This window comes from Pocillopora verrucosa, chromosome 3, assembly GCF_036669915.1.
Source record: "Pocillopora verrucosa isolate sample1 chromosome 3, ASM3666991v2, whole genome shotgun sequence".
Lineage (NCBI taxonomy): Eukaryota > Metazoa > Cnidaria > Anthozoa > Scleractinia > Pocilloporidae > Pocillopora > Pocillopora verrucosa.
The window spans coordinates 11,310,165-11,325,585 of NC_089314.1; the positions used below are offsets into that span (position 1 = coordinate 11,310,165).

A 15,421-nucleotide genomic window follows, 5' to 3' on the forward strand; every position below is an offset into this window, starting at 1 on the left:
CAAAACATCTCAAACTCCTTCACACAAACTCAGTGAATTGATCCCCACGAGCTAACAACACCAATACAAGGTCCATGTCTCGTAAAATTCCAATGCCTTGTGAGGAAGGTACACATGTTCAAATTGAAATGGTCAACTAAAAGACAACAATGGCCATCCTGCCAGTTCCAATTTGGTTAAACTTTGAAACAGTTGGTCACCAAGGTTATGCCAGATTCACTGTTTTTCATTTTGTTGATCAGATACCCTGGCTTAGTAACAACATTGCCATCACCACCTCTTGATGCACGAGGTAATCTTTGTTCTCTAGCTTCTGATGCACTCTGCGCAGTCTGGATGCACTCTGCGCAGTCTATGTTCTTTCACATTTATCCCCACCATTGCCTACTTAGATGATACTACCTGCCAATGCTGCTGCCATTACTGTTAGACTTTGCCTGATTGAGAACCTAGCGATCTTCCACATTGTCCTACTAGTATATCTTCCTCAGGGGCCATGTGTTGCATTCCATCCCCTCGCCTTCATATTGCCTGTGACCACGGCTTCTTCCTCATGTCTTCAAGGTCATTCATTGCTTTCAGATCACTCAATGGCACCCAGAGGCTAACAAGACCACTACGAGTCTCATGCTACAACAGGTCCTCGCCTCATGAGGAGACCACACCGAAAAAAAGAAATGCAGGCATTGCTTTCACACTTAAAAAAATGAAGTCAGCACAGACAATTACTCACTCGAGTATGCTGTTCTCTTTGAATTGTACAGAGAACTGCATTTTATTTATTTATCCCATATTACCAATGTGTCAAATATTCTCACCTGCCATGACCACTTTATCGACAGTTTAGGCTAACAGGGGCTACCAGCCTCAAAAATGGATCCGAAGAAAACAAAAGACAGAGCAGTTCAACCTCCACCAAGTATGCTGTTGCTTTAGCATCGTACAGAGAACTGCATTCTACTTATTTATCCCATATTACCAATGAGTCAGGTATTCTTAGCTGCCTCGACCACTCTTTGGAAAGTCTGGGCTGACAGGGGCTAACAGGGGCTAACAGGGCCTAATAGAGGCTAACATCCTCAGGAGAAAATCCAGGTTGTGAGGTCTTCCCATATCTTTCCTGCCTAGATAAAGATCTGAGGTGATGGCAGTTATCATTGCGCAAGCAATCAAAGCTTGTGCACTTTCATGTAAAGTGATGCTTCAAACCATGCCACTTTGAAGAAGTGACTTCCTGCCAGCTCCACTTCTTCTTTGATGCATCACAACTGGCTTACAGTGTTATCACCTATCTATTATTGGTTAACAACCAGTGTGATGTTCACTGCTCCTTTGTACTGGGAAAGTTTAGATTATCCTCTTAGAAAACTGTAACGATACCAAGAATAGAGTTGTCTGCTGCTGTGCTATTGACCAAATGTGGCAGACTGATTTGTGATGAAATCAAGTAACCTATAGACAGTGCTGTTTTCTCGCCTGATACTTCATATGTACTGCGTTATGTAGGAAAGATAAGAAGAGGTATGAGACCTTTGCCGCTAACTGTGTATCGATGATACATGAGTAATTCTTGTCCTCTCAATGGAGGCATGTCCACACAAAGCTTAAATCTACAAATAATGCCCTGCATCGAATTTCCGCTGACCATATCATTTATTGTACGTGCTGGACACAAGGTTCTGATTTCCACTGGCTTGATGAAGCAACTTGCTCTCAGCATTCTGGTGCTATGAATGAAGATTAGGGGAAAAAAAGGCAATTTAGAATTAAACAGAGCTTCGTTTGTTAGCCTGATTCATGCTACTGCCATACCATTTAAGTTGACATTTGAACCATTCTCCAACTAGCACGAACTTAAAAGATTTGTGGGTGGATGTTAAGATTCAAGAATGGCACCCAAAATGCTGTTGCTAGGCAATAGCAAGGAGGACGTTCACCAACTTAAGGTGGGAAGAAAATCAGACCTATGGCTGTTGGACAGTTAAAGTCAGCCAAAAGAGCAATCATTGAAGTCGTTAAAGTTGGCAGCTTTCAGGATGAGCAGTAATCTTTAGAGGTTAAGAAATCAAGTCCCAAGATAAAACTTGATTCAGTCCACACATGGAGATGTGGGAACACTGTATCTGGACACTGCATAAAGTTATGAAGGCTGTCCTTAACAAGCAACCCTAAGATGAAGGTGTGGTCACCCTCGGATGCGAAATAGAGGCTATTATAAACAGGCATCCCTTAACTAAAGTGTGCGATGACCCCAGAGATCCTGAGGCTTTGACTCCTAACCATCTTCTACTCCTGCATTTAGGATTTTCCCTTCCCCCAGCTATCTTCTTGAAAGAGGAATGCTGTTCCCAATGGAGGTGGAGACATTTTAATACCTGGATGAAGTGTACTGGTGACGGTGGATGCAGGAATACCTTCCCTCACTTCAACAAAGACAAAAGTGGTGTTACGCTACACAGAATTTTGCAGTTCACACCTAAAGGTTCCTGGCCTCTTGGAAACATACTGGAAGTTTTTCCATTCAGAGTAATGGTTTGGTGAGAGGAGTAAAGCTCAAAACTACAACTTTGTTTCTTGTGCATCCCATCAATAAGATTGAGCTGTTGACAGCTCCTTGAACAGTGATCTCCTGTTGACATTTGGCTTTTTAATCAGCTTCGCAGCATTTGATGAGCTGATGAGAGAACTTGAAATAAGAAGAGAGAAAACACCACAGAGATTTCCTGATTTTTGTAATCCTTATAATGGGAGTGGAGTTTTTTTCACAACCTTTTTATACTTTGTTATATAGTTCATGGTCAAAGAGTCACTGCCCAAAGATGTCAACTATACCTGCTTCCGTCTGGATAGGATTTCATTAGTGCCAGTCACTTTGACTTTGATATTAGGCAACATTCATATGCCAGCCTTAAACGCACTTTGTGCTGTCTCTATGGCCCTCTTTCCAAAGCTGTGGATAGATGAGCCTGTTTTGCTTCTGGTGACAAGAGCCTCCAGTCTGTCTTGCATAGCCAACAAATAAATATCTTTTTCATTACTCTTGCCCCACGATCAAGAAGCTTCATAAAAATTAAATGAAATGTTGCAAAAGAATCAAATGGAACACAATGATCAACAATGAATTAGATTCAGAGAAGCACCCCCTTCTCTGAGTGGGAGTTGATTTTGCTGGGCCTTTTTATGTCACCTTGTTTACATGTTGCATGACCAGGGCAGTACACTTGGAACTAGTGGAGGACTTGTTGGCTAGCACATTTAGGTGTTGTTTGCAAAGGTTCTTCACTAGATATGAGGCCCCAGCTGATCGTATTAGACAATGCAAAGACCTTTCAAACGAAAGCATAAAATATGCTATTCAACCACCCCCAGATAAAAGGGGCTTAGAGTATGAGAGAATAGAGTGGAAGCTTAACCTAGAAAGGGCACTCTGGTGGGGAAGGTTTTTTGAAAGAATGGTAGCAAGTGTTAAAGATTGTTTAAGAAAGCACAACGTAACACGAGGTTGTCCTTTGACGAATTGTCGACTCTGCTCACAGGAGTGGAATCTACGACCATGTCAAGGCCGCTCACATACAAATACAATGATATTGAAGAAGTATCAACGCCCTCACACGCCTTATGGGGGAGGGACTTCAGACAACTGGTGTTTGTGATTGAGGTACCAGAAAACCCACAAGGAATGTCCCCTGTGGATGCTTGGAAGAAATCAGAACTAATGCTTGACTCGTTATCGAGTCAAGGGGGGAATGTGTTGCCACAATCTTGTAAGCGTATTGTGTGATACTTTATCTTTTAATTTAGTAATCAAGCTAAGGGGTTTGATGACAGTTGTGTTACTTAAGATTTAGGTGTATAATTGAGCGTAGCCCTATAATGACAGACTTGTAGCAAGAATGTTTGGATTGCGCACAGCAGGAGCGATTTAAAAAATCAATAATGGTCTGAAATAATTGGACAAGGAATTGTCTAAGGAAAGTGTGGGCATGCGTTTGGGTTAGAACATCTGGTAACATTGTAGGATGTCTCATTTAGCCAGAATTTCACAACTCTAGTTACTGTTTGGGGAATATTCTTGGCTCTCACTGCTCGAAAAATATATTTATTGTGAATTTTATGCATTGTGGCTGAGGGAAATAACCCATCTGTACCCAAACAATGCATAGAACGAATCGAGGTCTCCAGTTCTCATTCAACATAGAAGTTCCTCAAACTCAAGAGAGCAGACTTCTTGGCATCAAAAACTGCATAAAGATGACCAAAGGGTCTTCGGCTCTTAAAAAAGCAACCACAAGCACACAGAATGCAGATTTAGTGGCAGCTCTTCTGTTAGCTTTTGAAGAGAAAATTGAGGGGAAAGGACTAACATTGAGCGATCTGAGCTTATCATCAACCAGAAGTCCAAACCACTCTCTTGTTTCTACACCATCCACAACTGCATGGTTTTCAATTCTTTCAGCATTTCTTTGTCTTTCTCTGATCCTCTTTCTCCAATGTCTCCTCTACAAGCAGAGTGTATGTCACAAAGAAAGCAAATCACTGCACCTTCTGCAGAGAACATCTCTGCAGTGAAGAATCTTTGTGAACTCTGCAATCTTTTTTTTGGAATACGCTATCGACAAATTGTTGTTATTGTGGGAAACTCCTTGATTGCGAGTCAGTTGTCTTCAATTGACAGACTTATGTAGTGTCTGAGAAAATTTCATGTGTAGATGGAGATTCTTTCAATTTGCTCTCCTCCCCTAACATGAAAGAATCTCCTCCAAAGTACTATGTAAATTTGAGGTAAGCACTCTATTTTCTGCCTGAGATTTACTGAGATTTATTACCTTAGTATTCTAGACTATTTTTTTTTTTGTAATTGGTCACTTATCTATCGCTCTTTTTCATAGATTGATTATGGAGTATTGTCCTGTGACTTGACGGAGATACTGTTAAGGACACGAGCCAGAAGGCTCGTTTCTACTTAATTGGTTGTTTAGTAGTTGAAATATTTTAGAATGATCCTAGATAAGAACATAGTTACAATGTTATCTGTTTGTCTATATTTCTATTGAATTAGTAATCAGACCTTTCAGCATCACCACGCACGTATAAAAGCGAGTTTAGCAATCAGTTCTTCGCAAGTTTTTGATTGGTCTTAGTGAACTTTTGTCTTTTCATTTCTTAAACCTTTGGCACAAGCGGGACCGATATGTGAGTACCTTTGTTTTTCCAGATTAGTTTACCAGCATTAGGCGAAAGTATACAACCAGAAATTTCCTTGTATTGCCGTGCTTTCAATTGATTCGAGATTTAAAGGCCAAAATTGTTTCTTTTGCTAGTGAACGCCCACCATTTAGGTAAGAACGATAGGCTGTTCACCAGTTACCAAATTCGTATAACTTTTGTACTTTAACCTAGTTTGTATTGCTTTATTTGTATTGTTCATTGCCATTTTAATCTCGTTATTGGCGTTAAGGCCCAGCTTTTTACACGCGATTATTTGATTATGTATTTGCAACATTTCATCAGATTGATAGAACTTTGTTGCATTACTGTTTCAGTTTACAATCGATCCATTGACTGATTGATTGAGAGGTTGATCGTTGATTGTGGTTCATGGGTTACTTGCAAGATTAAAGATTCGTGTAAACAGTCAACTTTGTAAATAGCCCCCAAACACCTCGTAAAAGGCATCTTGGAGCGAAACTGCTTGGAATCTTGTGAATTAGATTTTTGGTTGCCGCAAGCGCTATTCATGGTTTTTTTGTTTATTTTCAGGTGCAAAGTCTGTGACTATGGCAATAGATCCTTTTCAGTCACGTGATCTCATTTTAATTGGTCGCCATATCGGTGCAAACCACTTCCTTTAAACATGGAACAGTGACCACTTCCTGTAAACAAGAACAGTGACTCAAACAGAAGAGATTGAATACTTATTTTGCACCCCAGCTGTGAAACAGCCATTCAATGAAGCTTATTTTGCCCATGACAATGACAAGATCCGGTTTTACACAGGATTGCCTGCCTATGACGTGCTATCAAAGTTTCAAGAGATTGTTCTCACGCTGATGAAACTTAAGTTAAACATGCCAATGCAGGATCTTGCCTACTGCTTTGGAATTTCACTATCAACTGTTTCCAGAATATTTTCCGCTTGAATTGTGGTTCTGTCTGTTTGTTTACCACCTTTAATAAGGTGGCCAAAATATGAGGATTCATGGAGAACCATGCCTCAATGTTTCCAGGCTGTTTTTGGCAACAAAACTATGGTAATTATCAAATGTTATGAAGTGTTTATCACTAGACCTTCAAATCTCATGGCCCAGGCACAAACCTTCTGCACCTACAAAAATTTTGGTTGGAATAACTCCACAAGGGAGTATTTCATTCCTCTCAGACGCTTGGGGAGGAAGTACCCCAGATAAGTATTTAACTGAGACATGTGGAATTTAGAAAAGCTAGTACCTGGTGATGGCAGACTGTGGCTTTACTTTTCAGGAAAGCCTTATGTACCACAGAGCTGAGCTTGCTATACCGGCATTCACCAAAGGAAAAGATCAGCTAGACCCAATACATGTTGAGGGAACCTGTGGAATTGCAAATGTCCGAATACAAGTGGAAAGGATGATTGGCTTACTAAGCAGAAAGTACTCCATTCTTTCTGGAATTTTACCTATTTATTTCTTACAGTGTGACCTTAATGGTTCCCACGAGGCTCAAATTCCAATGATTGACAGAATTATTACCATGTGTGCAACTTTGATAAACCTTTCCAATCATATTGTACCTTTGGATTAAAGTATCAGTGTATTTAGAGATCTTTCTTGTTATGTGTTGTCATTGTTGTTATTGAGTGCCGTAAGGTGAACAGTGTGAAAAGTTTTTCCAGGATGATTGACAAACTTTCTTGTACCTTGGTTAGGACCACTGACTTTGCCAATATATATCACATTATAAGAGGTTTTTACCTGAGGAATGTTATCAGTTAGGTAAAATCATTAATTATAACTTTAAACATTGATCAGAGAGGACCGTACATTGTAGATATTTATTTTGCGTTCATACATTCAATTGGATTTTCAGCCTTATTTTAAAACTATTGTCTATGCAACTATCCTTTCATTTATCTATTTGTACATGACCCCACAAGCTGCAAAGCTTAAATCCTTATCTTGTATAAAGAGAGGTAATTATTACTATTATTATTATTGTTAGAAACTCTTTATGCTTAACAAAGTTAGCAAGGGTCATTGTCCTGAGTATTTCACCTCACATTTGAAACATGTTACCTCTACACATGGTTATCGAACTAGATCTGCTCTCTGTAATGACGTTTTGACACCATCATGTAAAAGAAACTCAGGGCTTAGGACTTTCCACTTAAGTGCAAGTTGTCTATGGAATAATCTAGGTGACACATATGGAAACATAATTTTTATCAAAGAAAACTCTTCACAAGAACATTTAAGATTAGTAGGACTTTTTGATTTTTATGATAAATTCTAATAATTTAGTTGGAAGTGTAATAATTAGTAGGATCAGTAAGATTTATGTTTTTGTGTTTTGTTTTTGTTGAGGGCCACTATGTAAACTACCGGGCTATCGGTAATAATGTATTTCACCCTTGATAAATAAAGTATTTGTATTTGTATTATTGTCACTACAACCCACTACTGAGTGTAGAGAGAATGACATGGTACTTAACATTTACTTGTTTTCTGACATTTTGTATATGTAAGTCTGATAAGACAGAGTCTGTATGATTGCAAAGGATTTTACTGTACAGTCCATGTCCTAAAAAAATTGAGTATTTTTGTCTAACAACTTCGGCCATGCCACGACTATGTCCCAACCATGCCACATATTTTTTTCCCTCTTATCATGACATTGCTCTGTAAAAGAAGTTCAAGTGGTAGGGAAAGGATTCATAACTCCTCCTCTTAGACAGTGCAGTAAATGTGGATGCATCTGACTGATAATGTATGTTACATTCGCAGGATTTTGTCCATAAACCAAACTTGTTACAAAAGCTATTGAAAATACACCACAGTCAGAACCATTTGCCTGTTGTTGCACTGGAACACAATGAATTCCCTTAAAGGCTGGTCCAGTCAAATCAAAAGCTATTTCCCTGAACTCTTGAATCACATGAGATGAGAGACATAGACATCAACCTAACCAGGAGGACTATATATGTAACCAGTACATACCCAGTGATTGTTATTAATGTGGACTATTTGAATAAATGGTGCAGTCACAATATTAAATTGCCGAACTGAGCCAAGAGTAGGCCTCTGAAATCCTTATATGAGTTTACTGATTCTCCTCAGTATTATGTGGGCCTCGTGTATAATTACACAGTCTAGCCATCCATTTGGGGAAGCAATTAGGCCATATTCATGATGTCCCAGTTTTCCTTCTGGCTCATGCTTGTCACAAGGAGGCCTGTACATAATGACAGTTTTCAGAGTTGTTACTTCTTCAGTGCCAGAACTGACTGGGTTTAGTGACTGTTTTGTTGGTGTTTGTTGTGACATATGTGACTGTTGGCCTGGTGTTGGTTGAGATGTGTGTGGTTGTTTGCTTGGTGTGTACTGTGTTATGTGTGACTGTTTGCTTAGAGTGTGATGTGATATGTGTGACTGTTTGATTGGTGTTTGTGGTGACATGTGTGACGGTTTGACTTAATGTTTGTTGAGGTTTGTGTGATTGTTTGCTTGGTGTGTGTTGAGACATGTGTGAGTTTTGGCTTAGTATTTGCTGAGTGGTGCTTAGAGCCTCTTTTCTTAGATTTCTGGTAAAGCTTTACATCTGAGGCAATACCAGGTTTTGGGAATAGTGTTGATACCCAAACAAGACAAGTGAAATTGCTGAATAGCACAACTCGGATTACAACACTTGACAGTATCCTCATCAGTTTCTTGTCTGCAATAGCACACTGCATCAGCCAGTGGAGCCCCATTCTCTGCAAGACTCTCTTCTTGTGTACCATCGAGCAAGTACTTCAGGCACAACACAAATTCTCAAAAATTTTTGTGGCCTGGGTACAACTTTACTTCAGTGGTCTCTATCTGGAAGAATTCTTTGTGATAGTAGCCTAAGTTCATTTGAGGAAACAGCACAAACAACAAAGTAACAGTAGTTCAACTTAGTTGAAAACAGTTGTTGCTGAGCCTGCTAATAATATTCGTGTGTGCTGAGCAGTATGAATTCCCCAGCACTGTTCTTTTTTAAACAAGAGGAGGGCTTTAAAACGTAAGAATTAAAATCACTGTTCTCTAAACAGAGGGGAGCACCTAATCTCTCCACAACCTTTCCCACAGCAATCACATGAGCATACAAAATCTGAGGTAGCACGCAACCAAGGATACTCTTGACTAACAAAGAGACCACATTTGAATTTGGAACTCTGTGTTAATAGATAGCAGTCAGTTTTGTAAGTGCGCCAGTATTCTTCGTAAGCATTAAAAATCGAATTATCAAGTCTTTAGAACATAACCAAGGAAAGGTATCAGAAAGACTGACACAAGCCCCTCAACATCACATGAAACTCCAAAAAGTACTCTAACTCCACAGTTTGGCCACAGTTTAAAGTATCTTACTGACTGCTTCATTTTAACAAACACCCAAAAAGAGGGCTGTCTGACAAAATCTACATATTCCCAGCAGCTTTACCCACTTAGATCCAAAACAGACAGCTGGTAAAGAGAATTGGGTGGATCTTCATAAAGACAGACTCATAAAGAAAACTCTTCAAGCTAAGTACTGGCCTGACAAGAAAGGGAAACAAAAGATAGAAAGCAGCAAGGTGAAATTCAAACTGGTTTTACTTGTAATATCTTTAAGCCAAGGAACAAATTGAAACCACAACACGTAATAGGCCCAAAGAAAGTGGATACCTCTCCCTGAAGGCCTAAATGAGTTGTTTCCTATTACGTCATGCCATGTATCAGCCAAGTTGTAGGTAGTCTTTTGATCTCAGTGATCTTGAGACAATTATAACCTTCAAAATTATACTTGTGATAGTCAGTTTTATTTTTCACTTCTTTGCTTGGCCCAGTAATGTGATTACACTTCTAGTTTCAAAGTTCTTACAATGAATTTCAATATCTCATTTCTTTTTAAACACTGTTAGAGTAACAGCAGTGTGTTCATTAAGCTTAGTGAATTCTTCTTCTAAATACCAGAATAATCTCAATTCTCAAAATTAACTTTCGTAGCCTTAGCTTTACTATTTCAGATTATATTACTGTTACTCTACTCTTTTACTATACAATTGTCTTTAATGAACAAACTGAATGCAATCTTAGAACTGAGAAATAATTCAAAAAATACAGTAAAATAAGCAAGCTAGTGAAATGATCTTTAGGTCAACAGCTCCAGCATCAAAAAGGTTTTGCAAAATGCAGTCAATCTTTGTACGATTGCTTTCCAAAAGGCACCATCAAACTCCACCTCAGTCACTAAGATTCCCTTATTTGTGCATATCGTCACATTCTCAGGGCTCTCTCACCAATAAAAAATAGCCTTATATACAAAAAGCCATTTACAAAGGATCATTATCTGGGCATAGAGAGATTATGACATTATTGAAAACAAAGACATGAAGGTCGTGTTGAAAATGGCTATATGAATCTCTCACATGTACAGTGTATTTGGAAGTGTCAAAAGTTACTTCACTAAACATCATACATCATTACAAAAGTTTAATTGATTGTCTCATGGAGCAGTAAGAAATTAAGAATACCACATTTTTGAAAAAAACATTGAAAAATATTCCAATCTTTAGAGCAACATGACTTTAAGAAACATTTTGTAATATTTGAGCAATTAAAAAACGCAATTTTTGTTTAAAACGTGTCCATTTTTATTTCATATTCAATTTCACCTCTAAAGGCTTTTGTTTAATTGCTCCAAATGCCTTCTTGTGAATAATTTGTCAGGAAATAGTGATAAAGTGCAATTTCTAAGGCACTGTTGTTTTGTTGCCATGGAAATACATTTTATAATGCATCTTTTAGAACCTGGAAGTGTAATTTTACTCAAGCCAAAGCAAGCTGTTTGTATCTTAAGTAACCTATTAGGAGACTGGGGGCCAACATTAACTTTAAGCCCCATTCTGATGTGTTTCAGTCAACAGCCATTACTTTCGATCATTTAGTTAGGAATCTTCACAAGTGAGAGAGGTTCAATCGCCAAAATGCTGAAATTTTTGTCTCAGAGATCCAAGAAGCCACAATTTTATGGGAATCGCTTAACAGATAGCCAAAGAATTTACAAAGAAGAGTTGATTGCTGTCGAAAGTACTTCAAGTGGGATATTTGAATCCTCAGACAACATTCCACATGATCAGAGCAAAGCTAAGGAATATACTGCTTCATATCAAAAGCTTCAATCAACTTCCCAAGATAACAAACCCAAACGTAAGCTAATGAAGGTAGATACCGAGGAAACCAGACCATCCCTTAGAGGGTTCAGGTTCTGTGATATGAAGGTGCTATTGCCCATTTTTTCTGTGTTACCTTGTGGCAAATGCGGTAATTTCAGTCTTTTGTTAAAGGAAGGTAATGAAACAGAAGGGATGTGCATCAACTTTGCATTTGCTGTGCAAGCAGTGTGGATGGAAACATTCCTTTTGCATATCAAAGAAGCAAGGAAAGAGTTTTGAAGTAAATTGACAATTTGTTTATGGCATGAGAACTCTTGAAAAGGGTTGTGCTGGTGCAAGGAAATTCTGCACAATTGAGGACATGCCTCCAACTCTAACTGAAAAAGCTTTCCTCAGCCACTTGAGCATAATCGGCGGTCACATGAAAGTGACTGGAAAGGAAACAATGAAAAAGGCGGGATAAGAAGTCTTATCTCTCAAGAAGGATAGAAACTCTTCATGTGGCTAAAATGTAATTTAGGCAAAGTTAAATTGCAAACCAATGCAGTGGTGGTCTCCTCCTCAAGCGTACGTGATCTGTGGGGTGACCACGAAGGCCTTTTGCTTATCTTGTGACTTACATTGCATGCCACGCTAGTATTTTTTAGCTATCTTTGCAAATCTATTGCTTAAGCGAATGTTTGAAGATTCTGGCTTTTAATTGCAAGACACATCTAGCTCTCGAGGCACTCAAAGCACCTGTATGGGCCACAATGCTACCTTTTTTCGTGGCCAGTGCAATAGATAGTTTGTTCACATCAGCAATTTCTTTGCATCCTGCTGTCAGCTCTTCACAACCCGTGACTGGTTCCACACACAGTGCATCAACTGCTGTTGCAGGTACCACCACTCTGTCATCTCCTGAATTTCTTAACGCTGTGGTTCAAGCTGTCAAACCTCCGTTAGCTGCAAATCAAGCCTCCGTTTCTCACCTAGATTCAAGATTCAAAGATTTAAGTTTCTCAAGCTTCGGCTTTGTGGACTGCAAGGACTGGATTTCAATGCATTCTTCCCTGGCCCAGGTATCTTTATCACAGGGTAGGCCTGCCTCTATTGTGTTGTCATTTGTTTTTATATTTGTTTGGAGGTCTACCTGTGAACTGCGGTGTTCTACTTGTGATGTACAGGGAAAAAGAGAGGTTACTCATCAAACAGTGGCTGTGTCACGGCCATATCCATGGACACAGGAAAGGTTCTTTATGAAAGGGCCCTAAATCATGGATGCAAACAGTGTGAAATGGATAAGACTTTTTTGAATATCAGATGTGAGAACTGATCACACTACATGCAAGTCAAATTTCCAGGGATCAGCACACCTACTGTAGAACCAGAGGGAGCAGAGCACAAATTTCAAAGGTCTGTTGAGCTGCACAATCTCAAGTACACTGAATTTTATGGGGACGGAGACAGCAAGAGTTTTTCCATGATAAAGAAAGTTTATCAAGATGCTGGAATTTCAGAGGAAAAGAAAGAATGCATCAGTCACTTACAGAAGAGGGTTAGAGCTGCACTTCATAAATTAAAGCATGACAATCAAGGCCTTGGAGGTAGAGATATACCTACCAACAGTCTAATTGATTAACTGCAGAACTATTATGGCATTGCCATAAGATCCAATGTTGGAAATTTTGCTGGATGAAGAAAGCCATCTATGCTAGCCTCATGCATCATGCCTCAAATGAGGCACACCCAGTACAAAGTTTTTTTAGAAGCCGGGTCCTAGGTGCGGCCATCCACTTACTTTGAACAGAGTACCTAGGTACTTAGAGTAAAAAATTTAAAAAAAGAAATCAACTAGAAAAAGAATTATCAACCTCTTCCCTGTAAGTTTAAAATTCATCAGATTGTGTAGATAAAATTTACTTCATAGAGGAAGGTGCTGCGCAACAATTGTGTTCTTGGCATCTTAGCAAGCAAACAAAAAAACTCCAGGCATCCTGGATTCTTTCTAGCTATTTGCATAAAAGAAGTCAAAAGGTTAGTTTCTAGCTTTTTTACACTTATATTATTTACACATTCCTTGGAACGAGACAGGCAAGCACTCATTTGCACATGAAAAGTCAAGTGCAATGACCCAGAAAACTAAATTTATGTTTCTGGTTTTAATTGGACTACAGCTGTTGAAATGGATTTTTGAAAACTTACATACACTTTCTGTGCTTTCCATTATTTAAGTGTTCATAAAACACTGACCAAAAGTAGTTTTCTTCACTACACTAATACAATGATTTTAATCTAACTGCCTGGCTTTTGAATAGATGTTTCAAATGCAGCCACATCAGGTGATTTTCACACATGGCAGACACAGATGATTCACATACAGCCACAGTGGATGATTCACACATGGCCACAGATGATTCAAACATGGCCACAGTTTCAGCACTGCTTGAACCTGAGAGAGAAAATTTGGCAAAAACAAGTGTGCCAAAAAGGCACTATCAGATAATGTGATGTTTGCTGAAATAGAACAACTGAAGTTAGAGAACCTCCATAATTTCTATTACTGCAAAGATAAAAGCTTCTGAAGGGGAAAAGGCCAGACTGAAGTTATTAAAGAAGACGAGGATGCATCACAAATGGTTAAAAGGGAAAGATCTTGTGTACTGCAAAACCATAGGGATTTGGTGGTTGCTGTTCTCAGAAAACTATCCTGGTTGGCAGCTAAACCTCATTGCAAGTGCCCTTCAAAGATTTCCAAGACAGTACCACCACCTTTGGCTAGTTCAGGATCAACAGAATGGAATAACTGGGTGTCATCACCAGTTGCCTGTACACTGACATCAAGTACAATTACCACAGGAACACCCTCACTTGCAGACAAAGAAGTAGAAGAAACCTCCAAAGCCTTAGAGCTGCCAGATTTAGATGCTGAAGATTCTGATTATGGCTCTGACTTCGAGTTTTCATAAATGACAAAAAGTGTTGTCAGTTTCACTCTTTATCAGTTTGTAAGTTAAAGTTAACTAGCAACTGTAAGATTAGGAGGCTCTGAGAACAACAGCAGTGTTTTGATGTAGCTATAGCTGTGTAGTGAAATAAACAAACTCTCCCAGAGTACCATTCTATTTTATTATAATTAGATTAAATATGTGTCTTTGCAAGAAGATTTATTTTCTAGATTGCAGGAAAATGCACTTCTGGGAGACTTTGAGTTTTAATAAAATTCCCAGAGGAGCATGCCCCTGTACACCTGCTTACTCACAAGGCAGTGCCCTTCTACTTCTAAAGTTAATGAAAACCCTGCCAGTAGTGCAAGTTGATGCAAGTATCAAAAGGACAAAGCCAACCATACAAATCTCTTTAAGTATGGACCTGGCCTTCCTCTAGCTGTTATTGTCAAGCTAAAGCTAAACATACTCAACTTAGTGAGAACAACTTGCTGCAGGAGTGCTTGCATGGCAAGATGTAGAATCAAAATGAGTCTTTGAATGGGATGGTGTGTCAAAGAATTCCAAAGAAATTTACATTGAAAGGAAGAATTAGAACTGCATAATGCTATTTCTAATTTTGACATTGGTGCAGTTACTATTATTAAGCTTTTCCAAGCCCTTGATATTCCTTCTAGTAAATATACCCAAGAGGCTTGCAGACTTCAAGATCAGCATAGAGTTGATGTTGTGCAACTTACAAGCAAATCAAGTACCAGAAGGAGATGCCAAGCGATCAGGGCCCTTAAAAAGGAAAAAGATGATCAAAATAAGCAAACTGAAGGTTTCAACTACGGCCCTGATCAGTTTTGAACAGTTCAATTCTTGGAAACTATTTTAAAGTCTTGAAAAAAATCAGTTTAGAAACTTTCAACCAGTTTTCTATCAATTTGCAATTTTATGAAACTACCAACATGCTAGCAAAGATAACTTTCCAGGGTTTTATTCCATTCTTCTCATTTTTGGAGAGAGATATTTTGGTATATTTTTGCATTCAATGAACTAGAAACATACACCTTAATGAACCTTTTTGTTGTTAAATAACAAAAATGAGATTGCTAATCTCATCCATTTCTGAAAGTTA

The 15,421-nt window shown here is 38.7% G+C and overlaps 2 pseudogenes; both read left to right on the forward strand.

The window, feature by feature from the left end:
- Window positions 1-4,251: 4,251 nt before the first annotated feature.
- LOC131782350 (uncharacterized) lies at window positions 4,252-6,780 on the forward strand (annotated as a pseudogene).
- Window positions 6,781-12,123: 5,343 nt separating this feature from the next.
- On the forward strand, window positions 12,124-13,156 carry LOC136279543 (uncharacterized; annotated as a pseudogene).
- Window positions 13,157-15,421: the final 2,265 nt, after the last annotated feature.